Here is a 27,171-nt window from a genome sequence, read left to right on the forward strand (position 1 = left end):
GTGACCAACTTTTTACTATTAATGCTGCCTATGCAGCATGAATAGTAAGAAGATCTAATGTTAAAAATAATAATAAAAAAAAAAAAATCGTTATATACTCACCATCCGTCGGCCCCCCCGATCAGGAACCGGCCTTTCCCGCTCCTCAAGACGCCCCGGTGACCGCTCCATGCATTGCGGTCTCGCGAGATGATGACATAGCGGTCTCGCGAGACCGCAATGCACTCTTCAGACCGGAGCGTGCGAGGAGCGTCGGTAACCGCTTTGATCCGGGGGCCAACGGAGGGTGAGTATATCACTATTTTTTATTTTAATTCTTTTTTTTAACAGGGATATGGTGTCCACATTGCTATATACTGCAAGGGATGTGCTATATACTACGTGGGCTGTGCAATATACTGCGTGGGCTGTGCTATATACTACGCGGGCTGTGCTATATACTACGCGGGCTGTGTTATATACTGCGTGCATGGTACTGCGCGGGCTGTGCTATACACTACGTGGGCATGCTATATAATACGTGGCTGTGCTATATACTACGTGGCTGTGCTATATACTACGTGGCTGTGCTATATACTACGTGGCTGTGCTATATACTACGTGGCCGGCCGCGAACAATCAGCAACAGGCGCAAATCCTGTGTATCCAATGTATTATTCTAAAATCTTCATAAATAAACTACATACATATTCTAGAATACCCGATGTGTTATAATCGGGCCACCATCTAGTATCATTATATTCACCTATGACCACATGGCCACGTAGACGGGTTAGGAGGGCTGATCCTACTGACAGATTCCCTTTACCAATGACCGGAGCAGTAGTGCCCATGGTCGCCCACCGCCCCACACACAGGGCTCCTCAGAGGTTCTCAGGATCAGTGGGCGCGCCCCTAACAACTCGGAACTTCTCCCATAGTCCTACACTTCAGAGCACCCCTTTTAACCTGCATGTAATGAAAGGGTTAATGGGCCAAGCAGCTGAACGTGCGGCATTGTCTCCCCCAGTGACCGTGAGTGACGAGGCTCCCTACAGCCGGCGTGGTCACCGCACTAGTGGGGGCAGGCTCGCCCCACACCGCGGCCGGCCGGAGCAGCAGCGTGCCCCCATAGCAGGCCTGCCAGCCGTAACCTGGCCGGGAAGGACCTGAGCGACGAGGTCACCTACCTGTCCGCACCAAGGTGGCGGTGTGACGCACCGTGCGGCCTGTACCACCTGCACGACACCCCCGGGAGAGACGGGGTCAGGAGCCCAGAGGTGAGAGACACAACTTTAGGGATTCAAGAACGTCAACTCCGTTTCCACCAATCGCTGCTCGCATAGAAGACACAGCCTTCCCTCTCAGCCAATAGGAAGCAGGGAGGTAAGCGCATCCCTGTTGTGAAGGCCGTCATTGAGGGTAACGAGATCTGTGATATGATGACCTAAAATGCACTGTGACTCCGCCCACCGCTCCAGTCCGGGGCCTGTGATAGGCTGGAGGCGGCTCAGGCTGTAGTGGCAGCTGCTGGCAATAGGAACACATGGAGCCGCCGCTATAGAAAGGCAAATGTGGTAAAAGCCCCCACCTGTCACCATCCTGCAGGCAGCTGTACAGCCCGGGCCAGGCGCTATACAGTCAGCATTAGGTGGGATGCACACGTGTACTGCACATGCGCTACAAGTGGGTATGCTGCCACCTGGTCACACAAAGCCCAAGGCTTGTGGTATGCTTGTGGGTATGCTGCCACCTGGTCACACAAAGCTCCAAAGTCGGTCATGTGACCAGACCTGGCCTATCGCACAATGCGGCATTGTGTCTAGTGATGTGCAGTGTGTGACAACGCAACTGTGGCAGGACTGTCACCAAAAATCCGACCCAGCTGCAGTCCTGGCTGCAGGCAGCTTTCCTATCATGGACCACAAAGCAGGTTGCCCACGACTGCTAACTCCTTGCCACCTGTGTAAGGTGGTGCGGGACCGAGGGCGAGGCACTCGTATGCCTCGTCACGTTACATGAAGGTGGGGTCCTAGCTGGGGATGTGGACTTGTGCTGTTGAGTCGCCCACCAGGACAGTGGGGTACTCGGTACCAGGTCCGGTCGCTCTTAAAGGGATAATGTGTGCAAAATGTAAAGCGCTGCGGAATATGTTAGCGCTATATAAAAATAAAGATTATTATTATTATATTATGTCACAGTGGCTGCGAACCGGTCCGTGGCCCTGGGACTCAATTCAAGGGGAACAGTCTTTTAAAGGGTATTGTGAAAGTCTATTGTTCGTGACGCCACCTGTGGTTCTTGGTCAGTAGGGACCAACGCCGCTTAAAGGGGTCCACTGGGGTGATGGTATGGCAGCTGCATGGTGACGCTTCCCACAGGTGAAGTGGGGTCCCCAGGGCTCCCAAGGTATATGGCAGGGATGATGTGTTGCTGGTAAATAACAGAGGACACAGGGTTGCAGTCTGTACCTGGTTTACTGGAGTTGTAGTAGGCCTCAGTCCAGGGTACCAGCAACAGGTACAGAAGGAGTCCAGGCAGCCCGGAAACAAGAAGAACTCCCCTTGGCAGGTTAGGTTGGGAGCCTTCCTCTATGCACTGGGTTTCTCGTACCTTGCTACCTGTGGTTTGCTGGCAAAGTACTCCTTTCTCTCTCCTGTCCTGGGACAGAACCTGCACGGCAGGCAGCTTGAGCTGTACTCTTGGGGGTCTCTGACACGGTGACTCCAGGCTATATCTGCTGCTTTGCCTCAGGTATGGTATGGGCAGTATGTCATGATATGTACTTTTGCCCTGTCCTGTATCTGAATAATATGCCATTTGATGTATGTAACTGTTCTCTGGTTTCTATTAGCTGTAATTTATGTATTTTTTTGTGCTGGGAGTTCACCTGTAACAATATGTCTCCTTTCCCCAATACTTGCAGCCCTAAGCTATAATGTAATTAAGCTTTGTCAACACCACTAGTGAAAGAATAGACATTCTTCCTCACAGCAGGTGGCTAGTCAAATGTACATACTACATAGACTACTTGGAGCCCACCAGTCTAGAATCTTCTGGTGGTGTTGAGGGAGGATCTAAAGTGATCCTTCACGGTTGACTCAGTGATTTCCAGATTAATCTACAGGGCGTTGCCGGCAACTGAAAATGACCAGACGGAGACTCGTGCCTCTGTGTGGGGGATCGAGCAGATCTCTGGGCCCCGTTTATTGTCTGACTTTTCATAGTCATAGAAATTATACTTCAACCAATCAGCATAAGAACACGTTCACAGTTCTTAACCTATAAGAATACAGGAAAAACTTAACCCATGAGGATACAGGAAAAATGGAAACTAAAGATATGGTCATGTCTTTTTGGCATAGAAAAACATATTAACAGATGCCTCAGTCTTGTATAGCGATACCCCCACGAGTCTCTCATCTGGCTCACTCGAGTTAGAATACTCAAGGTCTTTATACCAATTATGAACCATAGACTAGCTGAATAACAAAATGTTATCTTCGTGAGAAACAGGACAGAATTATTTCATAGCAGCTGTAACCTTCTACCTAAGTAAATAACAGAATTTATCTTTAACCAACAACAAAATGGAGTCAAAGCACAAAATGGAGAATCTTTCATAATTTGTTCCTTCACATTCCCCCTTAGATAAATTTTGTTAACTAATGTCCAGCATCAGAGGTACTATCCCAAGCTATAAGCTCAAGGGGTACTGGTCTTCACATGACTGGTGCCATGTTACCAGCCATGGCTGTTGCGGCGTACCCGTCCCCCCTGTATACTAGAATTTATGAATAACAATTATTGATAACAGTAGTTGGGATCTTTTGAAGATAGCCATGCGCTTGGCTTCAACATCTTCATCAGGTAACTTTGTAAAATCGGTGTAGAGAAGAGCAGGGGTGGCAACGCTTTTGGTTTCATCATTAGTTGTCTTAGTGCAGAATTTCCTAATACATACAGAAATACACCAAAAAACAAGTTTTAGTATTACATACATGACAAGGATAAAGGCAGCGATATGTAACAAACTTTGTAAGATTCCAGCTATCCAGCCGCAAGTCCCTCAAACCAATTGGCTGGATTAAGAAAGGAGAAGGTGTCTGCCCACCAACTGCCCTTATTACGGTCACTGTCTTTAACATATTAATCTCTGAGTCTTTGAATATCTTCTAACTTATGTGAATACTGGCAGCCATCTTAAATACAGTTAAATTTGCATTAGCAAACATAAGGGGAAAAACTTATTGTTTCACAGCATAAGAATATATAAAAGTACAAAAAAGTATAAAGATATATATTTTCAACTTGACAATCCCCCCTAAACACTAAGTTTTTCCCTAAAAAGAAAGATCCTTCGAGACTGTCCATGTGATGGGGAAAGGGGAGGTGGATTTCTTCATCCAGACACCTCAGAAGCTCTCCCCTTGTGAGAGGCCTCCAGGCAGCTGAACCCTTCACTAGCTTCACATAGAGTTCTCCCGCTGTCCCTAAACTAAATCTCTTAGCATCATCTGAGAGTAAAAGGTATTGTCTATCTTCTTGAGGGGGACGTACTTGGGGATCTCCCCTGGATCAGTGCCATCGTACTCTGGTGAGTCTATTTCTTGGTTGAGGAAGGTGCCAGTCGGAGTTGCCTCAGTGATAACCTTTTTATACAGGGGAATAACACAACAGATGATTATCGATCCAACTACAAGAAGGGCAATCAGTACCAGGCAAGCTTGTTGAAAGAATCCTTTGAGCCCACCCAACCAGCCGGAAAAGAAAGATGTGTCTACTCCAACATTAGTTTTTAATTCTGCTGCTAACCCATTTATCTTTTTAAGGGCTATCATGGTCTTTCCATTTACCCCAGAGTTCTGAGGGATATAGGTACAACATTCCTCTCCCACCATCCCACAGACTCCTCCTTTCTCAGCCAAAATCATATCAAGGGCTAGTCGGTTTTGGAGGGTCATTCTAGTGTTAGGGCTCAACTCCTCAACTATACCCTGGAAAGCATCACAGATAAAATTGACAAACCTTTGTTCACTGTAATATATGTAATTGATCCAATCAACATTTTTATTAATCTGTACCTGTGGGATTATAGAAGCAAAGCTAGCATAGATCTAGTTCTGGGCTTTAAATTGGTCAGGCACCCCCCTTGGCACTCCAATGCCATCGACATATATCAATGGATTTTCTTCATAACTCATATGGAGCTGATCGAGACTTCTCCTCCTTCGGGTATATTCATCAGGTGTCTCCGGATCCCAAGGTAAAATCTTGAACTGCATAGCTAGTTTAACAAGGGTACATTGACCTGTCCAGGCATTAGGCAACCTAGGACGGAGCTTACCATCTCCACATAACCAATAAATGTCGTACATATACTGTGTATGATTAGCTAGCAAGTCAGTATCCAGGGAACTGTTCTCTTTACAGAAACCTGTCTCGAAGACCCCTACTGGTGTACCTGTAGTGTCGTGGGAATTATAGCAGGTATAATTATCGGCTAATACGGTTATCCCCCCTGGGACCTTTAGTTTAGGTGCTTCATGAATTAGTGGGACATAATCTGAGCAATCAGTGGGCTTTAAACCCTTCAACAGATTCATAACACAGGCGGTGGTATTAAGTATATCCAATATATCCCAAATTTGATCATCTGGATCTGTGGCCCTAACCAATTTATCCCACATTTGTATAACTGACAATTTTATTGGCTATACCCATCTGTACTACTAATCTTTCATGATATTGTACAAACTTATTATTCAAGGATGTTGGAGAATTTAGGCTGTCCCATGCGGTTACCAATATTATTATATGGAAATACGAAAAACCAAAACATCATGTCCCCTTATTTGCTACTAGTCTGTTTGAACAGCTTGCACTGCGATACGTGGATCCACGTCGGCCTTCCTTCCAGCTTTACTGACATAGAAATAATGAGAACTTGGTAGGGACCATCATACAAGGGTTCTAGTCCGTGTCTTCTGACATAGCTTTTCACGACCATAAAACCACCAGGCTTCAAATTGTGACAATTGTCGGTTTCTGCTGAATCTGGAAGGAAAGAAGAAACTAAAACATGGGTGTTAGCAACATTTTTACTAAGCTGAATAACATATTGAACAGCACAGACAGTTTCTTCTGATAACTACTGAGACTGGAAATTTGTAACTGAGGACCTAGCACCAAACAATATCTCATATGGGGACAGGCCATGTTTTGCAATAGGGGTAGTACGAATGTATAAGAGCCCTGGCCATGGAGCCGTAGTCTCCTGCATCATTTTGGTCAATTGTCCCTCCAATGTGCCGTTCAGCCTCTTAACTTTCCCACTAGATTGTGGATGGTACGGAATATGGACGGCTACAGTGGATCCAAGCATTGTCAGAACCTCCTGATACACATGAGAAGGAAGGTCCGGGTCTTGGTCACTTTCAACAACTTCTGGAACACCATATCTGCATATAACTTCCATCGCCAGTTTCTTTGCTGTGGTCTTTTGCAGTCATGTTGGTAACGGGGAATGCTTCTGGCCAATTGGAGAACATATCGACAACCACCAGACAATATTCATACCTTCCAGACTTAGGCAACGTGATGAGGTCCACCTGGAGCCTTTGGAAAGGATAGTCGGGCTTAGCAAGGTGCTTCGGGGTTACACGTTGAAGTTGACCGGGATTGCAGGTCTGACAGATATTACATGCACAGTTGAGTGCTGTCAGGACTGTAGAAATACCTGGAGCCCAGTAGAATTTTTGTACCAGGGCTAGGGCCTGGTTTTTTTTTTTTTTTTTCCTCGATATGTGGGCCCATGTGCCTACGTGGAAATAGCAGGGTACATCCGCTTAGGGAGACACACAAGTTGGTCCTTTTTCCAGAGACCATTGTCCATACATGCTCCATCAGCTTCCACTGTTTCATTTCTTCCTTTGGGGACATTCTCTGCATCGTCATTAAGCGGTCTCGCGGGGTCTGGCAGAAAACCTCAGTCTGGCATAGATCATCAGGTTCCTGTAGGGTCAGTGTTTCTTGTAACTGTTTACGCTGAGAGCGTGTGGTCACCATAGCTGGTATGGGCTGTTCAACGGGTAGGAGAGCAGCAGCTTTTGCTTGCATATCCGCACAGGCGTTACCGACAGTCTGTGGACTGTTCCTAGGACCGTGTGCCTTAACTTTGATAATGGCCACCTGGGTAGGTAATTTGATTGAGTCCATGAGGGTTTTAACAGCTTCAGCATTCTTCACTGGAGTCCCGGCAGTAGTAATAAACCCTCGATTAGCCCATAGGGCTTCGAAATCATGAGCAATACCAAATGCATACTGTGAGTCCGTGTATATATTAGCCCGCCTGTCTTTGGCCAGAACACATGCAGTAGACAGATCCTGAAGCTCTGCTTCTTGTCCTGACAGGGAGGGAGAGAGTGCAGCTCCGTGCACTACAGTATCTTCCGTAGTAACAGCGTATCCGGTGTGGAATCTGCCAAAATCATCAGCATATCTTGAACAGTCTTTCAGGGCCTTGTAGAGAAATTGCATTATGCGGGATGCGTCCAGTATTCACTGACACAATAAGTACATAGTCCAAGAAAACGCTGGAGTTCAGTCTCATCTTTTGGAAATGGAAGGGAGCTGACGGCTATTTTTTTTTTTCTTCTGTGAGGTGTCTGGCACCCTGAAGGAGACAGTGACCCAAAAATATCACTTGACCAAGGCAGAACCGAAGTTTCGAGGCCGAAACCCAACAGTTCAGATCTGCCAGATACTTGTGAAAACTAACAGTGGCAACAATGGCTTCCTGCTCTGTCTGTGCACACAACAAAAAAAAATTACCCACATACTGAAGCAGCGTGACATAGGGATATTCTAACTGACAGGGTTAAAGACACTCGCCCATATTTTTTGCAAACTGATTGGGACTGTTTTGGGCCCCTTGTGACATAACTGTCCACATCAATTGTCGTCCCTGATAAGTGAATGCAAACAGAAACTGTCAATCTGGGTGTAATGGAATGCTGAAGAAGGCATTGGCGAGGTCGATGACTGTGAACCAAGCAGCATCCTGAGATATCTGGGACAAGAGTATATGGATTAGGCACTACTGGAGTTTCTAGAACAGTAGCTGCATTAACTGCCCGTAGGTCTTGTACCAGCCGATACACAGGGGGTTGGCCGGGTGGGGTCTTTTTCTTAACGGGAAACAAGGGCGTGTTACATGGAGAAACACAGGGTACCAGGGCACCATTATCGAATAACATTTGTATTTGCCCCTTGAGGCCCCGCTCCTGATCATGTTTCAAAGGGTACTGATGGACTTTGGGAAAAGGGGGCACCAGGTTTGAGAAACACTTTTACTGGTTTTACAGGTATTATTGGGGTGAATCTGGGCCTATCAGGGCCATCATAACCGTGGGAAGGGCATGTAAGATACACATCTCATTATGTTCATCTGCATAGAGATTATATAACATAAATACCATTTGACCATCATCTTGGCTCACCAACTCTCTAGGTCTGCTCAGATGCACTTATACATCCATCATATTGTCTTTGTCTGAGAATTAACATGGCGAGGGAGATTTCCAGACACAGGGTTAAAATGGATATTGGAATATGACACTGGATTTGTGTAAGGGAGGGGGGCTGGAGCTGAAGTCTAGTGGGCCACTGATAAGGAACGAGCTGTGTCCTTGAAGCTGCCGGTCCTGCTCCTTGAAGCTGCGGTGGGGGCTACAGAGCGCAGCTGCTGATACAGAATGGGTTAAGTTCTTCTGGAAACTTTGTACTACTTTTTTTTTTTTTTTTTTTCAATGCATCGTCCAGAATGGAAGTCTCAGTATCGGGTCTCATTGACATTATTGCCTCTTTCAATTCAGATTTAAGGCCGGACATCAAAGCTACTGCAAAAAAGTGTGAATAGGCTTTATTATACAGTGAAAACCCCAAATCTTTAAGTACTACCATAAGACGCCCATAGAACTTCTCGGCAGTCTCCCCCTTGTCCTGTGTGACATCTGTGAGGGAGGTAGCGTGGTCCGCTCGTCTATCTTGTGCCCAAACCTTTAAAGCATTACAGAAATCAACATCACTCTCATAGGTTCCCCCGTCCAGGTTATACATCATGCCACCCTCAATAATTGGAAAATACCCCTCTCCAGCCTTCACATGGAGTAAGTGTAACAGATCTCTCCAGGGAGTGGAATAAATCTCTCGATTCGCTGCTATTTGTCTATAGAAAACCATGGGGGATATTTTTGAATCGGGTAACTAAAGTAGGAGGGGGTGGATACTCATAACCACTAGCAATACTAAGCATACCAGGGACTGGTGCTGGCGGTGGCTGATAATAAGTGCCGTCAGCGTTTAGCAAGGGAAAGGTGGGGGCTACAACTCCGGGTCTTCTTCCTTCACAATTGTAACAGACCTGTCTCCACTGAGAATTAGTAACTCCGCATACATCACAAATCCACCCAGCTGGATTATAGGGTGGGGGTGCACTAAGTTTTGACAACCCAGGATATATTGGAGCTTTGGGGTTAAGGGGCATAGGGCTTACAGTCGGGAGAAGAGGCTTAATTTCCTGGGGAGGGACCTTATCATCTAGCAGGGAGCCCCCCTGTACCAAATTTCTTATTGTTTGCTTTCCCAACACATTAATCTCAGTCACTTTCTGTTGTGAATTCTGTGGCTGAGTTCACTTCTGTGGTCACAAGTGGTATTGCTGTCTCTGGGCTTCCTCCCTCAGGTGTTTTGGTGAGCTCGTTGGCTGCCTTGCTATTTAGCTCCACCTGAGTCTGTCTTCCTTGCTCCTTGTCAATGTTCCAGTGTTGGATCTGAGCTACTGCATCTTTCCTTGGGCCTGCTGCTCTGCTAGATAAGTGCTTCTAGTTTGTTTTCTGTTTTTTCTGTCCAGCTTGCTATTAACTTTTGCTGGAAGCTCTGAGAAGCAAAGGGGTGCACCGCCGTGCTGTTAGTTCGGCACGGTGGGTCTTTTTGCCCCTTTGCGTGGTTTTCGTTTAGGGTTTTTTGTAGACTGCATAGTTCTCTTTGCTATCCTTGCTCTGTCTAGAATATCGGGCCTCACTTTGCTGAATCTATTTCATTCCTACGTTTGTCTTTTCATCTTGCTAACAGTCATTATATGTGGGGGGCTGCCTATTCCTTTGGGGTATTTCTCTGAGGTAAGTCAGGCTTGTATTTCTATCTTCAGGCTAGTCAGCTCCTCAGGCAGTGCCGAGTTGCATAGGTAGTGATAGGCGCAATCCACTGCTGCTTATAGTTGTGTGAGGATAGATCAGGTACTGCAGTCTACAGAGATTCCACGTCTCAGAGCTCGTCCTATTGTTTTTGGTTATTGCCAGATCTCTGTATGTGCGCTGATTACTGCACGCTGTGTTGCCTGATTGCCAGCCATAACAGTACAAGGAGCCCCACCAATGATTCCCAATAGAGGGAAAAAAGAAATCCTGACATCATTTTTTTTTCTTAGCTCTGTCTTCAGTCTTTTTTTTTCCCCTAGACATTAGAGTGCTTCAGGACACAGCTGTGGACATGGATATTCAGGCTCTGTGCTCCTCAATGGATAATCTCGTTGTAAATGTACAAAAGATTCAAGATACTATTGATCAGAAATCGATGCTAGAACCAAGAATTCCGATTCCTGATTTGTTTTTTGGTGACAGAACTAAGTTCCTGAGCTTCAGAAATAATTGTAAGCTATTTTTGGCCTTGAAACCTCATTCTTCTGGTAATCCTATTCAACAGGTTTTGATTATTATTTCTTTTTTGCGCGGCGACCCACGGGACTGGGCGTTTTCTCTTGCACCAGGAGATTCTGCATTGAGTAATGTTGATGCATTTTTCCAGGCGCTGGGATTGCTTTGCGATGAGCCTAATTCAGTGGATCAGGCTGAGAAAAATCTGCTGGCTTTATGCCAGGGTCAGGATGATGTAGAAGTATATTGTCAGAAATTTAGGAAGTGGTCAGTACTCACTCTGTGGAATGAATCTGCACTAGCGGCTTTGTTCAGAAAGGGTCTCTCTGAAGCTCTTAAGGATGTAATGGTGGGATTTCCTATGCCTGCTGGTTTGAATGAGTCTATGTCCTTGGCCATTCAGATCGGTCGTCGCTTGCGCGAGCGTAAATCTGTGCACCATCTGGCGGTATTGTCTGAGAGTAAACCTGAGCCTATGCAGTGCGACAGGACTATGACTAAAGTAGAACGGCAAGAACACAGACGTCTGAACAGACTGTGTTTCTATTGTGGTGATTCTACTCATGCTATTTCTAATTGTCCTAAACGCACTAGGCGGTTCGATAGCTCTGCCGTTATTGGTACTGTACAGTCCAAATTCCTTTTGTCCATTACCTTAATGTGCTCTTTGTCATCGTATTCTGTCATGGCGTTTGTGGATTCAGGCGCTGCCCTGAATCTGATGGATTTGGATTATGCTAAATGTTGTGGATTTTTCTTGGAGCCTTTGCGGTGTCCTATTCCGTTGAGAGGAATTGATGCTACACCTTTGGCCAAGAATAAGCCTCAGTACTGGGCCCAGCTGACCATGTGCATGGCTCCTGCACATCAGGAAGTTATTCGCTTTCTGGTACTGCATAATTTGCATAATGTGGTCGTGTTGGGGTTGCCATGGCTACAAACCCATAATCCAGTATTGGATTGGAACTCTATGTCGGTAACCAGCTGGGGTTGTCAGGGAGTACATGGTGATGTTCCATTTTTGTCTATTTCGTCATCCATTCCTTCTGACATCCCAGAGTTCTTGTCGGACTTTCAGGATGTATTTGAAGAGTCCAAGTCTGATGCCCTACCTCCGCATAGGAATTGTGATTGTGCTATCAATTTGATTCCTGGTAGTAAATTCCCTAAGGGTCGTTTATTTAATTTGTCCGTACCTGAACACACCGCTATGCGCAGTTATGTGAAGGAGTCCCTGGAGAAGGGACATATTCGCCCATCGTCGTCACCATTGGGAGCAGGGTTCTTTTTTGTAGCCAAGAAGGATGGTTCGCTAAGACCGTGTATTGATTACCGCCTTCTTAATAAGATCACTGTTAAGTTTCAGTATCCCTTGCCATTGATTTCTGACTTGTTTGCTCGGATTAAGGGGGCTAGTTGGTTTACTAAGATTGATCTTCGTGGTGCGTATAATCTGGTGAGAATCAGGCAGGGAGATGAATGGAAAACGGCATTTAATACGCCCGAGGGTCATTTTGAGTATCTGGTGATGCCGTTCGGACTTGCCAATGCTCCATCTGTTTTTCAGTCTTTTATGCATGACATTTTCCGTGAGTATCTGGATAAATTCTTGATTGTTTACTTGGATGACATTTTGATCTTCTCAGATGATTGGGAGTCTCATGTGAAGCAAGTCAGAATGGTTTTCCAGGTACTGCGTGCTAATTCCTTGTTCGTGAAGGGATCAAAGTGTCTCTTCGGTGTGCAGAAAGTTTCATTTTTGGGGTTCATCTTTTCCCCTTCTACTATCGAGATGGATCCGGTTAAGGTTCAGGCCATCCAGGATTGGACTCAGCCGACATCTCTAAAAAGTCTGCAGAAATTCCTGGGCTTTGCTAATTTTTATCGTCGCTTCATCTGTAATTTTTCTAGCATTGCCAGACCATTGACCGATTTGACCAAGAAGGGTGCTGATTTGGTTAATTGGTCTTCTGCTGCCGTGGAAGCTTTTCAGGAGTTGAAGCGTCGTTTTTGCTGTGCCCCTGTGTTGTGTCAACCTGATGTTTCTCTTCCGTTCCAGGTCGAGGTTGATGCTTCTGAGATTGGTGCAGGGGCGGTTTTGTCACAGAGAGGTTCTGGTTGCTCAGTGTTCAAACCATGTGCTTTCTTTTCCAGGAAATTTTCTGCTACTGAGCGTAATTATGATGTGGGCAACCGAGAGTTGCTGGCCATGAAGTGGGCATTCGAGGAGTGGCGTCATTGGCTTGAGGGTGCTAAGCATCGCGTGGTGGTTTTGACTGATCATAAGAACCTTACTTATCTTGAGTCTGCCAAGCGCTTGAATCCTAGACAGGCCCGTTGGTCGTTATTTTTTGCTCGTTTTGATTTTGTGATTTCATACCTTCCGGGCTCTAAAAATGTGAAGGCGGATGCTCTGTCTAGGAGTTTTGTGCCCGACTCTCCGGGGTTATCTGAGCCGGCGAGTATCCTCAAGGAAGGAGTCATTGTGTCTGCCATCTCCCCTGATTTGCGGAGAGTGTTGCAGAAATTTCAGGCTAATAAACCTGATCGTTGTCCGGCCGAGAAACTGTTCGTCCCAGATAGGTGGACTAGTAAAGTTATCTCTGAACTTCATTGTTCGGTGCTGGCCGGTCATCCAGGAATCTTTGGTACCAGGGAGTTGGTTGCTAGATCCTTCTGGTGGCCATCTCTGTCACGGGATGTGCGTGCTTTTGTGCAGTCCTGTGGAATTTGTGCTAGGGCTAAGCCCTGCTGTTCACGTGCCAGTGGGTTGCTTTTGCCCTTGCCGGTCCCGAAGAGGCCTTGGACACATATTTCGATGGATTTCATTTCTGACCTTCCCGTTTCTCAAAAAATGTCGGTCATTTGGGTGGTCTGTGATCGCTTTTCTAAAATGGTCCATCTGGTGCCCTTGGTTAAATTGCCTTCCTCCTCTGATTTGGTGCCTTTGTTCTTCCAGCATGTGGTTCGTTTACATGGCATTCCTGAGAATATTGTTTCTGACAGAGGTTCCCAGTTTGTCTCGAGGTTCTGGCGAGCCTTTTGTGGTAGGATGGGCATTGACCTATCTTTCTCCTCGGCCTTCCATCCTCAGACTAATGGCCAGACCGAACGAACCAATCAGACCTTGGAAACATATCTGAGATGTTTTGTTTCCGCTGACCAGGATGATTGGGTGTCATTTTTGCCGTTGGCTGAGTTCGCCCTTAATGATCGGGCCAGCTCGGCTACCTTGGTCTCTCCATTTTTCTGCAATTCTGGGTTCCATCCTCGTTTCTCTTCAGGACAGGTTGAGTCTTCGGACTGTCCTGGTGTGGATTCTGTGGTGGACAGGTTGCAGCAGATCTGGACTCAGGTAGTGGACAATTTGACCTTGTCCCAGGAGAAGGCTCAGCTTTTCGCTAATCGCAGACGCCGTGTGGGACCCCGACTTCGTGTTGGGGATCTGGTTTGGTTATCTTCTCGTCATATTCCTATGAAGGTTTCCTCTCCTAAATTTAAACCTCGTTTTATTGGTCCGTATAGGATTTCTGAGATTCTTAATCCGGTGTCTTTTCGTCTGATCCTCCCAGACTCCTTTTCCATACATAATGTATTCCATAGGTCGTTGTTGAGGAGATACGTGGCACCTATGGTTCCATCTGTGGAGCCTCCTGCCCCTGTTTTGGTGGAGGGGGAATTGGAGTATATTGTGGAGAAGATTTTGGATTCTCGTGTCTCTAGACGGAAACTCCAGTATCTGGTCAAATGGAAGGGTTATGCTCAGGAAGATAATTCCTGGGTTTTTGCCTCTGATGTCCATGCCCCAGATCTTGTTCGTGCCTTTCATGTGGCTCATCCTGGTCGGCCTGGGGGTTCTGGTGAGGGTTCGGTGACCCCTCCTCAAGGGGGGGGTACTGTTGTGAATTCTGTGGCTGAGTTCACTTCTGTGGTCACAAGTGGTATTGCTGTCTCTGGGCTTCCTCCCTCAGGTGTTTTGGTGAGCTCGTTGGCTGCCTTGCTATTTAGCTCCACCTGAGTCTGTCTTCCTTGCTCCTTGTCAATGTTCCAGTGTTGGATCTGAGCTACTGCATCTTTCCTTGGGCCTGCTGCTCTGCTAGATAAGTGCTTCTAGTTTGTTTTCTGTTTTTTCTGTCCAGCTTGCTATTAACTTTTGCTGGAAGCTCTGAGAAGCAAAGGGGTGCACCGCCGTGGTGTTAGTTCGGCACGGTGGGTCTTTTTGCCCCTTTGCGTGGTTTTAGTTTAGGGTTTTTTGTAGACTGCATAGTTCTCTTTGCTATCCTCGCTGTGTCTAGAATATCGGGCCTCACTTTGCTGAATCTATTTCATTCCTACGTTTGTCTTTTCATCTTGCTAACAGTCATTATATGTGGGGGGCTGCCTATTCCTTTGGGGTATTTCTCTGAGGTAAGTCAGGCTTGTATTTCTATCTTCAGGCTAGTCAGCTCCTCAGGCAGTGCCGAGTTGCATAGGTAGTGATAGGCGCAATCCACTGCTGCTTATAGTTGTGTGAGGATAGATCAGGTACTGCAGTCTACAGAGATTCCACGTCTCAGAGCTCGTCCTATTGTTTTTGGTTATTGCCAGATCTCTGTATGTGCGCTGATTACTGCACGCTGTGTTGCCTGATTGCCAGCCATAACACTTTCTCAGTTCCTTCCTGTACCACAAACATCCAGTTTATTTGTCATAGTAATAGACAACTTTCCTTTTTTTTTTTTTTCAACGTAACAAAAACAGATCCGAATTCACTTTCTCTGTTAATCCTTAATTTACTATATATCAACCACTCAACTTGAAGCAGGTGAATCTTTTACCAATCTTTCAATCACTTACACTGATAACCAAACAATCTCTTACACGTTTTCTTCTAAAATAGGCACAATTCTTTCACTTTCAAATTCCAACTTGAACTTACGATATTTCTTTCTAATTCAATACAACATTGTACTATTGCACATACTACACAACACAAGGATAGAAAATTCCGAGAGGACGCAGCGACTCGCCCCCTCCATACCAGAAACACAGATAAGAACATCACAGCATTCCTCAACACAAAAGAAAGCAATAGCGCAGATGTTTGACCCCTCCCATCCCAAATTTCACACAGAAACAGAATACAGCAGTTCTCAGACTTAATTAATTTCTACAAAACCTTCATTACACAATTCATATGAAAAACCAGACCACCTTAGAAAAACCAATGATTGAGAATATTTTCCCCATCTTTGGGCTAACAATATCAGATTCAACACACAAATTCAAAGTCTTCTCTTACTTCCATGGAAACATGATTCTCCTTTAGAGCTAAATATCCTTATTTTGTCGTGCATAGTACCAGAGCGGCCGTATATAGTCTATTCCACTAGGTTTACCTGTCCCCCACTGGGACAACCCAAAAACGCGGTACTCAGTGAAAGGAGGAGGGAGTCTTAAACTTCCCTCCGAATACCTCTGGATATACAGTGGGGCAAAAAAGTATTTAGTCAGTCAGCAATAGTGCAAGTTCCACCACTTAAAAAGATGAGAGGCGTCTGTAATTTACATCATAGGTAGACCTCAACTATGGGAGACAAACTGAGAAAAAAAATCCAGAAAATCACATTGTCTGTTTTTTTAACAACTTATTTGCATATTATGGTGGAAAATAAGTATTTGGTCAGAAACAAACAATCAAGATTTCTGGCTCTCACAGACCTGTAACTTCTTCTTTAAGAGTCTCCTCTTTCCTCCACTCATTACCTGTAGTAATGGCACCTGTTTAAACTTGTTATCAGTATAAAAAGACACCTGTGCACACCCTCAAACAGTCTGACTCCAAACTCCACTATGGTGAAGACCAAAGAGCTGTCAAAGGACACCAGAAACAAAATTGTAGCCCTGCACCAGGCTGGGAAGACTGAATCTGCAATAGCCAACCAGCTTGGAGTGAAGAAATCAACAGTGGGAGCAATAATTAGAAAATGGAAGACATACAAGACCACTGATAATCTCCCTCGATCTGGGGCTCCACGCAAAATCCCACCCCGTGGGGTCAGAATGATCACAAGAACGGTGAGCAAAAATCCCAGAACCACGCGGGGGGACCTAGTGAATGAACTGCAGAGAGCTGGGACCAATGTAACAAGGCCTACCATAAGTAACACACTACGCCACCATGGACTCAGATCCTGCAGTGCCAGACGAGTCCCACTGCTTAAGCCAGTACATGTCCGGGCCCATCTGAAGTTTGCTAGAGAGCATTTGGATGATCCAGAGGAGTTTTGGGAGAATGTCCTATGGTCTGATGAAACCAAAGTGGAACTGTTTGGTAGAAACACAACTTGTCGTGTTTGGAGGAAAAAGAATACTGAGTTGCATCCATCAAACACCATACCTACTGTAAAGCATGGTGGTGGAAACATCATGCTTTGGGGCTGTTTCTCTGCAAAGGGGCCAGGACGACTGATCCGGGTACATGAAAGAATGAATGGGGCCATGTATCGTGAGATTTTGAGTGCAAACCTCCTTCCATCAGCAAGGGCATTGAAGATGAAACGTGGCTGGGTCTTTCAACATGACAATGATCCAAAGCACACCGCCAGGGCACCGAAGGAGTGGCTTCGTAAGAAGCATTTCAAGGTCCTGGAGTGGCCTAGCCAGTCTCCAGATCTCAACCCTATAGAAAACCTTTGGAGGGAGTTGAAAGTCCGTGTTGCCAAGCGAAAAGCCAAAAACATCACTGCTCTAGAGGAGATCTGCATGGAGGAATGGGCCAACATACCAACAACAGTGTGTGGCAACCTTGTGAAGACTTACAGAAAACGTTTGACCTCTGTCATTGCCAACAATGGATATATTACAAAGTATTGAGATGAAATTTTGTTTCTGACCAAATACTTATTTTCCACCATAATATGCAAATAAATTGTTAAAAAAAAACAGACAATGTGATTTTCTGGATTTTTTTTTCTCAGTTTATCTCCCATAGTTGAGGTCTACCTATGATGTAAATTACAGACGCCTCTCATCTTTTTAAGTGGTGGAACTTGCACTATTGCTGACTGACTAAATACTTTTTTGCCCCACTGTATATATACTGTATACTTCTATATATTCCTGAGTTACGTATCCTACCCAATCTTCGATCACCTCACCGCGCCTGATTCTAACAATGATCAGGAATTCAGGATATTTTGACTATAAAGAGAATTACATCACTGGTCAATCCGGGGTGTCTGTCCCTTATGAGGTACGGTTCGAGCACTGGGCTCCCAACGGAACTACACCTCTATATGATTCCACCCAAAAATCACCCCACCATCGGGGACAATCCTCAGATCCTCTTTGCAGCAACAAACACAGGAAAACCACACCAAACGGTCAGTCTGGACAGTATAACTGCCAACTTACCGTGGTTGTTGTGGGGGATGATCAGTCCCAATTTTCCAGTGCCTGTGTCCGCTCCGAGGGTCCTTTGTCTGGTTGTCCTCCGAGTGGCAGAGGCGTTCCTGGTTGGGGCCCCACGTTTTCGGGTGCCAAGCTGTTGAGGGAGGATCTAAAGTGATCCTTCACGGTTGACTCAGTGATTTCCAGATTAATCTACAGGGCGTTGCCGGCAACTGAAAATGACCAGACGGAGACTCGTGCCTCTATGTGGGGGATCGAGCAGATCTCTGGGCCCCGTTTATTGTCTGACTTTTCATAGTCATAGAAATTATACTTCAACCAATCAGCATAAGAACACGTTCACAGTTCTTAACCTATAAGAATACAGGAAAAACTTAACCCATGAGGATACAGGAAAAATGGAAACTAAAGATATGGTCATGTCTTTTTGGCATAGAAAAACATATTAACAGATGCCTCAGTCTTGTATAGCGATACCCCCACGAGTCTCTCATCTGGCTCACTCGAGTTAGAATACTCAAGGTCTTTATACCAATTATGAACCATAGACTAGCTGAATAACAAAATGTTATCTTCGTGAGAAACAGGACAGAATTATTTCATAGCAGCTGTAACCTTCTACCTAAGTAAATAACAGAATTTATCTTTAACCAACAACAAAATGGAGTCAAAGCACAAAATGGAGAATCTTTCATAATTTGTTCCTTCACAGTGGACCCAACCATTGAATAGAAGGTGTGACCCCTACCCCCCTTCATGGGCGGATCCCAGGAGCTCAGACAATCCATTCTTATTTTGAGATCAGATGTGAGTTGATCCTTAAAGGAGAAGGAGTGGGGATTCTTAGCTGAGGCAAGACCCCATGTCCATCTGTGACTGCAGAAGCGAGACTTGAGCTGAGGACATATCTCGTCGTTCGTGGGATTGTTTTGGGATCCCTTGGACTCGTGTGGACTATTGCTTTGTTAGCTGGCACAAGGATTATCGGGAGGTGCCCCCAAATCTGTTCCGTTGGACTAATTGTGGACTCTGTAGATCTACCTGCATGTGTTGTTCCAGCGTTCTTGATAATAAATCTGTTGAATCATCCCTCGACCTGTTGTCCCTTCTTGCTCTGCCGTACACCCCGTCACACAGTATACTTATAGTTCTATGCCCTCCGGCTCTGCTGTGGACCTTACAGGTATCCACAACCTCGGGCTCTCGGTGCCCAGTTTCTGCGCTCTGGCTCTTAGGGGCCTAATCATCACTTCCTTGAGCCCTCAATCTCTCCTCTGCTCCTTTCCTGTCTGCTCCAGACTCAACTGAACTCTCTGGACCACCTCCAGACCAGGATCCTTATTCAGGGAAGCTGCCGTAAAACCGGGTTTTGAGCTCCCCCTCCTGACCTTGATTCAGAAGGTGTTGTGTGTGAGATTACCTGCCAAAGGGATCTCTCTTGTCTCCAGGCATAGCACTACTCTCCCTGAGAGGAAGGCAGCACTTCTGTGGTACCCAAACTCCTGGGGTGCCACACTGTGAGGGCGCTATGCCCGTGTAGGCCACATGTATCCAATGTTGTGGGTTTGCCAGGACCAGATGTTTCACAGTTCAAGGCAAGGAAGGAGACCACCAGTTCAAAATAAACCTTTCCTGAACAGTAACTTGGGGAGGGTTATACACAGTAGATAGCGGGTACATATCTTCTCAAACCTGGACAATGCATAACATTTTCCTCCCACAAATTCAATTCCTTTTTTCTCTTTGTTTAGTTCTATGGCTTCAATGCTCCACGCTGCTTCACCACAACCCAACACAATACCGCAGTTCAGCTAGCAAGAGTCCTTTACTCAACCTGCGATTCTTCTTTCCCCGCTGGGGAACTATGGTGCCATTATGGCCGATACTTATCTTCTCTCCTACTGATTCTCTGGAATGTCCGGGGCACTCTCTTCATCTCGCATACTCTGTCCTGTGTAGGCTTCTTAATTTTAGCATTTCTAAACTCTGGGCCATAGTGCTAGGCATCCTCTTCCAGGACCCGTCTCCGGTAAATCACTCTGTCTCTCAGTCACTGTTCCTCGTTTCTGCGCTGGATTATGCTATCTCTTCCTCCCAGTCTCCTCTCACTACTTGGGACACCGATGAAATGCGGCACTGCTAATTCCTGACCTTTGGTCTTTTCTCAATGCATTCTAGGACCTATCTAATGGCCCAACAGGAAACTGTCTCTTTCCCTTTAGCTTAGAACCTCCCACTCTGGGCTAATCCCAAAATTAACTTTTCTTATCCATACTGTCAAGCAATGCATATTATCAACATCATTATTGCACATCACAGTTCAAATTATGCAAAATAACTACACTTGTTTCTTCAAGGGTGAACGTGGGCAATATGTCCTTCTCTTTACATTTCCTCCTTCTTTAATGATGGTCATCCCTAACTTAGGGATGATGTTCTTACTGGATGAGATTCAGGGGGATGCTCAAAGAGCACAACAAAACTTGGGGGGGGGACACACTTCTGCCATGCATGGCCATTTACATGGGGGAGTCCCAGATACGTTGGTCATAGACCCGCTGGAACCTTGACCTTTAAAACGAGGGTGTAACTGGCTCAACACAGCCTTCTCCAGCTCCCATCACCATGAAAAGAATCAATTCTCACTTTTCCTTAGACTCATTTTTTTCTTCTTGGACCCGGACCCCTGTACATAAATAGTCATGTGCGCACCTTGGGTAACGTACAAGACAGCTGGGTTTGTTGTCGCTGCCGGCAGCTGGGCTGATACCTCACTTTCAGCTCCCAATTTTTCCATGGAGCTATAGAAGCTTTGGACCACTGCTCTGGTTCCCTCTCCCACACAAACCCCAGGACGTGGATGGGCACATGTACACGGGGCGACACTACCGTGGACTGCATCTGGGTCTTGGGCTCCATCTTCAAACAGAAACGGGCCCCACAATCCTCCCTTTCAGGCCATCCTCTTTTAAAAATGTCATCAACTCTCCTGGTTGCAGACTCTGCGAGTAGAGAGGACCACAACCTCACCACACAGATCACACATTTACGTATAGAGTATGTTTGGTATGCTCCTATTCAAGGAAACCGTACCCCGTTTCTCGATTGAAGCATAAGACCAATCCCTATGTCATCTGCTGAACTAGGTCTTTGCTTCCAGGGCCAGCCAGCCAATCCTGAATTATGCTGGTGATCTACCTCGCCTTGGTGACAGTGGTCACCCATCCAGGGATGGTGACCACTTCCGGCATTGATGAGTGACCCACTGGTGCCTGGGTCAGTAAGGTCTCCAAGTGTTTAGCCCTACCATGGGACATGAACCAGGCTGCCGTCAGAGGTTCAGCTTCCAGCTTGTGCCCGGCCTCCTTCTCCTCTATCAGGCGACCCAGCCTCACCTCAGACTCCATCATTGCCATCATTTGGAGCAACCATCCTTGCCCAATCCTCTCCTTGACCAACTTGCTCTGCTCCAGACCTCTTTCCAACAATAACTGCCACTCTACCATCATATCACACTGGTCTTATTTCTCCGACTTACAACCCACAAATGGTCCCATCTCTTTCACTGCTTGTTGCCCATCAAAACACTGGATCTCGCTGTTTGGGGTTCTCTTCAGCTCACTATCACATTTATCTATTTTCTCTGCCCATTTTCTGGGTGGGCACTCCTCACTGTATGCTGGCACTTCCAGTTCCAACTCTCCCTTCATTAGGCGTAACCTCTGGAGCGGGACCAGCGTCAGCACCCGGAGCAGACTGGTGGACCCACTTGCCGTCGGGGACACCGATGCGCTATTAGGGCCCGGCACTTGCTTCGGGCCCTGGCACTTGCGATATTCACCTCTCCCTGTTCCACCGCTGTGGCGTTTTCCAAGTCCTCTGATTCTGACGTTCAGGTCAGAGGGCGTGATGACATCACTAGTGTGCGCCCTCTGCCTGAACAGTCACAGTGCAGAGAGCCGGAAGACGGCGAGGCTGGGGAGTCCGGAGCAGAGTAGCGGCCAGTGAGGACAGGTGAGTATTTCAAATTTTTTCTTTTAATGTTTGGAGCATCTTATGGGGCCAATTATATATGGAGCATTTTATGGGGCTAATTATATATGGAGCATCATATGGAGCCAGTTATATATGGGGTATATTATGGGGCCAATTATATATGGAGCATCTTATGGGGCCAATTACACGTGGAGCATCTTATGGGGCCAATTACACGTGGAGCATCTTATGGGGCCAAATATATATGGAACATCTTATGGGGCCAATGATATATGGAGCATCTTATATGGCCAATTATATATGGAACATTTTATGGGGCCAATTACATATGGAGCATCTAATGGGGCCAATTACATATGGAGCATCTTATGAGGCCAATTATATATGGAGCATTATATAGGGCCATTTATATATGGAGCATTTTTTGGGGCCAATTACATGGGTCCAATAAAATATGGAGCATCTTATGGGGCCAATTACATATGGGGCCAATTACACGAGGAGCATCTTAATTGGCTCCGTATGGAGCATCTTATGGGGCCAGTTATATATGGTGCATCTTATGGGGCCAATTGTATATGGAGCATCTTATGGGGCCAATTACATATGGAACATCTTAGGGGGCCAATTACATATGGAGCATTATATGGGGCCAGTTATATGTAGAGCATTTTATGGGGCCAATTATATGTGGAGCATCTTATGGGGCCAATTACATGTGGAGCATCTTATGGGGCCAATTATATATGGAGCATCTTATGGGGCCAATTATATATGGAGCATCTTATGGGGCCAATTATATATGGAGCATTATATGGGGCCAATTATATATAGAGCATTTTATGGGGCCAATTATATATAGGGCTAATTATATATGGAGCATCTTATGGGGCCAATTATATATGGAGCATTATATGGGGCCAATTATATATGGCGCATTTTATGGGACCAATTGTATGAGTCCAATTATATATGGAGCATCTTATAGGACCAATTATATATATAGGGCCGATTATAGAGCATTATGGAGCATTTTATGGGTCCAATTATATATGGAGCATCTTATAGGGCCGATTATATGGCACATCTTATGGGGCCAATTATATATGGAGCATCTTATGGGATCATTTATATATATATAGGGCCGATTATATATGGAGCATTTTATGCAGCCAATTATATGGAGCGTCTTATGGGGCCAATTATATATAGAGCACCTTATGTGGCCTATTATGTATGAAGCATCTTATGGGGCCAATTATATATACATGGAGCAGGTCCTCTTCTGGAGAGCTGAACAACTATTCACACCCTTTTGTTTCTTCTACGCCTACGATGGTCGCACATTCTTGTCATTCTGCGCCACTAACCGCCATTTTTATAATCCATTTTCGGCGCCATCTTAGACGACATAGCGGTTTCCATCCTCCACATAACTCGTCTTCCCTATATCACTCTGCTCTTCTAGCTGCAAGACTCGACCCTGCCGACAAGTGTAACATGGCGCTTAGCATGCTTTTTACTAGTGGGCAGGTCAGGAGACAGGGCTATGACTTTCTAAGATATCAGCTCTGGGTTGTGAATGCTCTTCGGTCTTCTTAAAGGGAACCTGTCACCTCGGTTTTTCAGTACGAGATAAAAATACTGTTAAATAGGGCCTGAGCTGTGCGTTACTATAGTGTATTTTGTGTACCCTGATTCCACCCCTAAGCTGCCGAAATAACTTACCAAAGTCGCCGTTTTCGCCTGTCAATCAGGCTGGTCAGGTCAGATGAGTGTGGCGACATCGCTGTATCTTCCCCCAGATCTTGCATGTATTTCCGTTGGTGGCGTAGTGGTTTGCGCATGCCCATCTTCTGAATCCACTGGGCAGGAGAAGAAAAAACGCGCGATCGGCGCTATTTCCCTGGTGATCTGTGGGGGCGGCCATCTTCCTGAGGCCGCGCGTGCGCATATGGAGTCCTCTGCTGCCCGGGGCTTCAGGAAAATGGCCGCAGGATGCCACGTGTGCGCAGATGGAGATCGCGGCGGCCATTTTCCTGAAGCCGAGTTCGCATCTGAACTACACTATAGTAACGCACAGCTCAGGCCCTATTTAACAGTATTTTTATCTCGTACTGAAAAACTGGGGTGACAGGTTCCCTTTAAGGTATGTGCAGACATTGAGTATTAGGCAGCGCTTTGGATGCAGCACATGTCTGCTCCGTCCAAAGCACTGCCAGCTTTTGAGCGCAGGTGATTCCGCATGTGTTCATTGAACCGTGTGGAATCACCATATCCCAAAACATTGTATGGGATGTCTCCGCAAGATAAATAGACATGCTGCTGTCTTGAAAGATGTGCCACATATCCGTCTCCGCAGGTGATCCTTGGGCGTTGGTGCATGCATAGTGGGCATGGGATTTCTTGAAATCGCATCCACTATGCTGTAACATCTGGCCGCTGCGGGTTGGACGCTCTGGCAGTATGCAGCGTCCAACCCGCAGCGTTTACTGAGCGTGGGAACCTACCCTAATATGCGCATTTCAAATTGGTCTCTGGAGTCACTGGTGGGGTCTCAGGAACCGATCTGCTCAGCATAAGTGGGCCTAAAACATCAAAAAAATTTATTTAAGGTGCAATTACACTGCATCTGATATTCAGAAACTGAATATCGGCGTTTCTAAAAAGGCTGTCAAACACTCAGGACACATGAGCATTTGATTGTAGAGTGAAATGATTTTTACGCTTGCTTAATATCAGCCCCCAGCTGTCTGCTTTAGCTTGGTTGTTTATCAAATATTATTTATTTAAATATTTTTAAAAAATATCATGGGCCCCCTTCATTTTTGATAACCAGCCAAGCTAAAGCAGACAGCCAAGGACTGGTATTCTCAGGTAGGGAAGTGGCCTACATCAATGACCCATTCCCAGCCTGAGAATACCATCCTGAGCTGTCTACTTTAGCTTGCTGGTTATCAAAAATAAGGGGCCCACACCATTTTGTAAAATTATTTATTTAAATAGTTTTTTTTAAAAATGGACCCCCTATCTATATATATAATTGTCTAAGGGTTTTTCCGTCTGTCTGTCTGTCTGTCTGTCTGTCCTGGAAATCCCTGCTCTCTGATTGGTCGAGGCCGCCAGGCCTCGACCAATCAGAGACCAGCACAGCATCGACGTAGAAATCCCGCGTCTCTGATTGGTCGAGGCCGCCAGGCCTCGACCAATCAGCAACGGGCACAGCGACGATGATGTCATAAAGGACGTAGACATCCTGCGTCTCTGATTGGTCGAGGCCGCCAGGCCTCGACCAATCAGCAACGGGCACAGCGACGATGATGTCATAATGGTTGCCATGGCGACGATGATGTCATAAAGGTTGCCTCGACCAATCAGCAACGGGCACAGTCTGCCGCGAATTCTGGAATCATCATTGTCCATATATAACAGGGACATGCATATTCTAGAATACCCTAGCATCGACGTAGAAATCCCGCGCCTCTGATTGGTCGAGGCCGTCAGGCCTCGACCAATCAGCAACGGGCACAGCGACGATGATGTCATAAAGGACGTAGACATCTCACGTTTCTGATTCAGCGACGGGCACAGTATCGACGTAGATGTCATAATGGTTGCCATGGCGACGATGATGTCATAAAGGTTGCCTCGACCAATCAGCGACGGGCACAGTCTGCCGCGAATTCTGGAATCATCATTGTCCATATACTACGGGGACATGCATATTCTAGAATACCCGATGCCTTAGAATCGGGCCACAATCTAGTTTTTTATAATCAGACAAGATAAAGCTGACAGCTAAGGACTGCAGCCAGGTTGTTAGCTTTACCTGCGCTTGTAATCAAGAATAGGGGAGACCCCATGTCCTTTTTTGAAAATATTTTTTAAAACACTTGACATGGCTGTGATGGGGCCAGAAGTGCCCACACAGGAAAAGCTTGTTGATTAGCTGTGCTGCAGCCTTTCAACAAGCTTTGTTTAGTCTGTCAAACCCGAACAGTAACACAGACTTCCGGGAGAAGTCCATGTTTGGGGTCTATGCATGGACACTAGGTGTCCAGTATGGACCCCGAACTTTACCATTCGGGATCGTTCATCACCACCCCAAGGTTATTTTTCATTTTTGTTTTTCCCTACCCTTCTTCCAAGAGCCGTAACTTTTTTATTTTTTTATCAAGTTAGCCGTTTGAGGACTTGTTTTCTGAAGGACAAATTGTACTTTTGAATGACACCACCATTCTACTACATAGTTTACTGGAATATAAGTTGGTGTGCATGGAGCTTGTAGACACATGTTCATCCTGGCCACTAAACAGTCAAAACCTAAGATGAAAACAAAATAAGCAAATATGTGGCTTTTACTTTTTTTTAAATAAAAACTATGTTGACTAAGTACCTTACATTATTTTTGTGCACTATTGCTACTTATTTATTTACTGCAAGATATTTGCTTATTTGGCTGTTATCTTAGGCTTTGTCTGTTTAGTGGCTAGTGCGAACATACGCCTAGAAGTTGCAAGCACACCAACTTATATTCCAGTTTCAGGTTTTTTGAGCTCTGTGCAAATAACTTTGTGTCCTCCTTTTTCCCTGGTTTGGCATTAGGACGCTTTCACAATCCATTCTGTGTCCCCGTCGGGCATATGTCCGAAATCCCCTGCAAAACGGCGTCCATAGACTGTAATGGTGACAGCAGACGTGAGCTCTGATATGCACCATTTTTAGGAGTGTACACCTACAGGAAGCAGACACTGAGATATAGTAAACACAGAACGCAATATGAAAGCACCATTACACTCTTATGGCTGGGTGTCCATTAGCCGGGTTTCAGTCCTTCTCAGCCCTTATTTACATTATGTCACTTAACTTGACATATGGTAAAACTTTAATACTTGATGTTAGGACCATCCCGAATAGGATCATCTTGACATGGTGGGATGGCTTGTACTTTTTTTAATCAAAAGTATGATAACTAAGTACCTTATATTATTTTCATGCACATGCACCATTTTAATCTGCATCATTAACCCCTATCTGACATCGGACGCAATATTCCCTCCATGTGCCCTGGGCCTATTTGACCATGGAT

General features: G+C 45.7%; 1 protein-coding gene and 1 long non-coding RNA gene across 2 annotated transcripts in view; both read right to left on the reverse strand.

Moving 5' to 3' along the window:
* Positions 1–1,691, reverse strand: part of AASS (aminoadipate-semialdehyde synthase) — a 78,372-nt gene extending 76,681 nt beyond the window's left edge. Inside the window, exon 1 of the mRNA XM_069764887.1 lies at positions 1,170–1,691. The gene's annotated coding sequence lies outside the window, so the exon portion shown is untranslated. The remainder of the gene's footprint in view (positions 1–1,169) is intronic.
* Positions 1,692–3,850: 2,159 nt separating this feature from the next.
* LOC138674101 (uncharacterized) lies at positions 3,851–18,128 on the reverse strand. Its single transcript, XR_011320483.1, has 2 exons — positions 18,090–18,128; positions 3,851–3,932 (listed from the first exon to the last, which is right to left on the reverse strand). It is a non-coding gene; the product is annotated as an uncharacterized lncRNA (long non-coding RNA).
* Positions 18,129–27,171: the final 9,043 nt, after the last annotated feature.

Source organism: Ranitomeya imitator, chromosome 4 (genome assembly GCF_032444005.1).
Source record: "Ranitomeya imitator isolate aRanImi1 chromosome 4, aRanImi1.pri, whole genome shotgun sequence".
Classification (NCBI taxonomy): domain Eukaryota; kingdom Metazoa; phylum Chordata; class Amphibia; order Anura; family Dendrobatidae; genus Ranitomeya; species Ranitomeya imitator.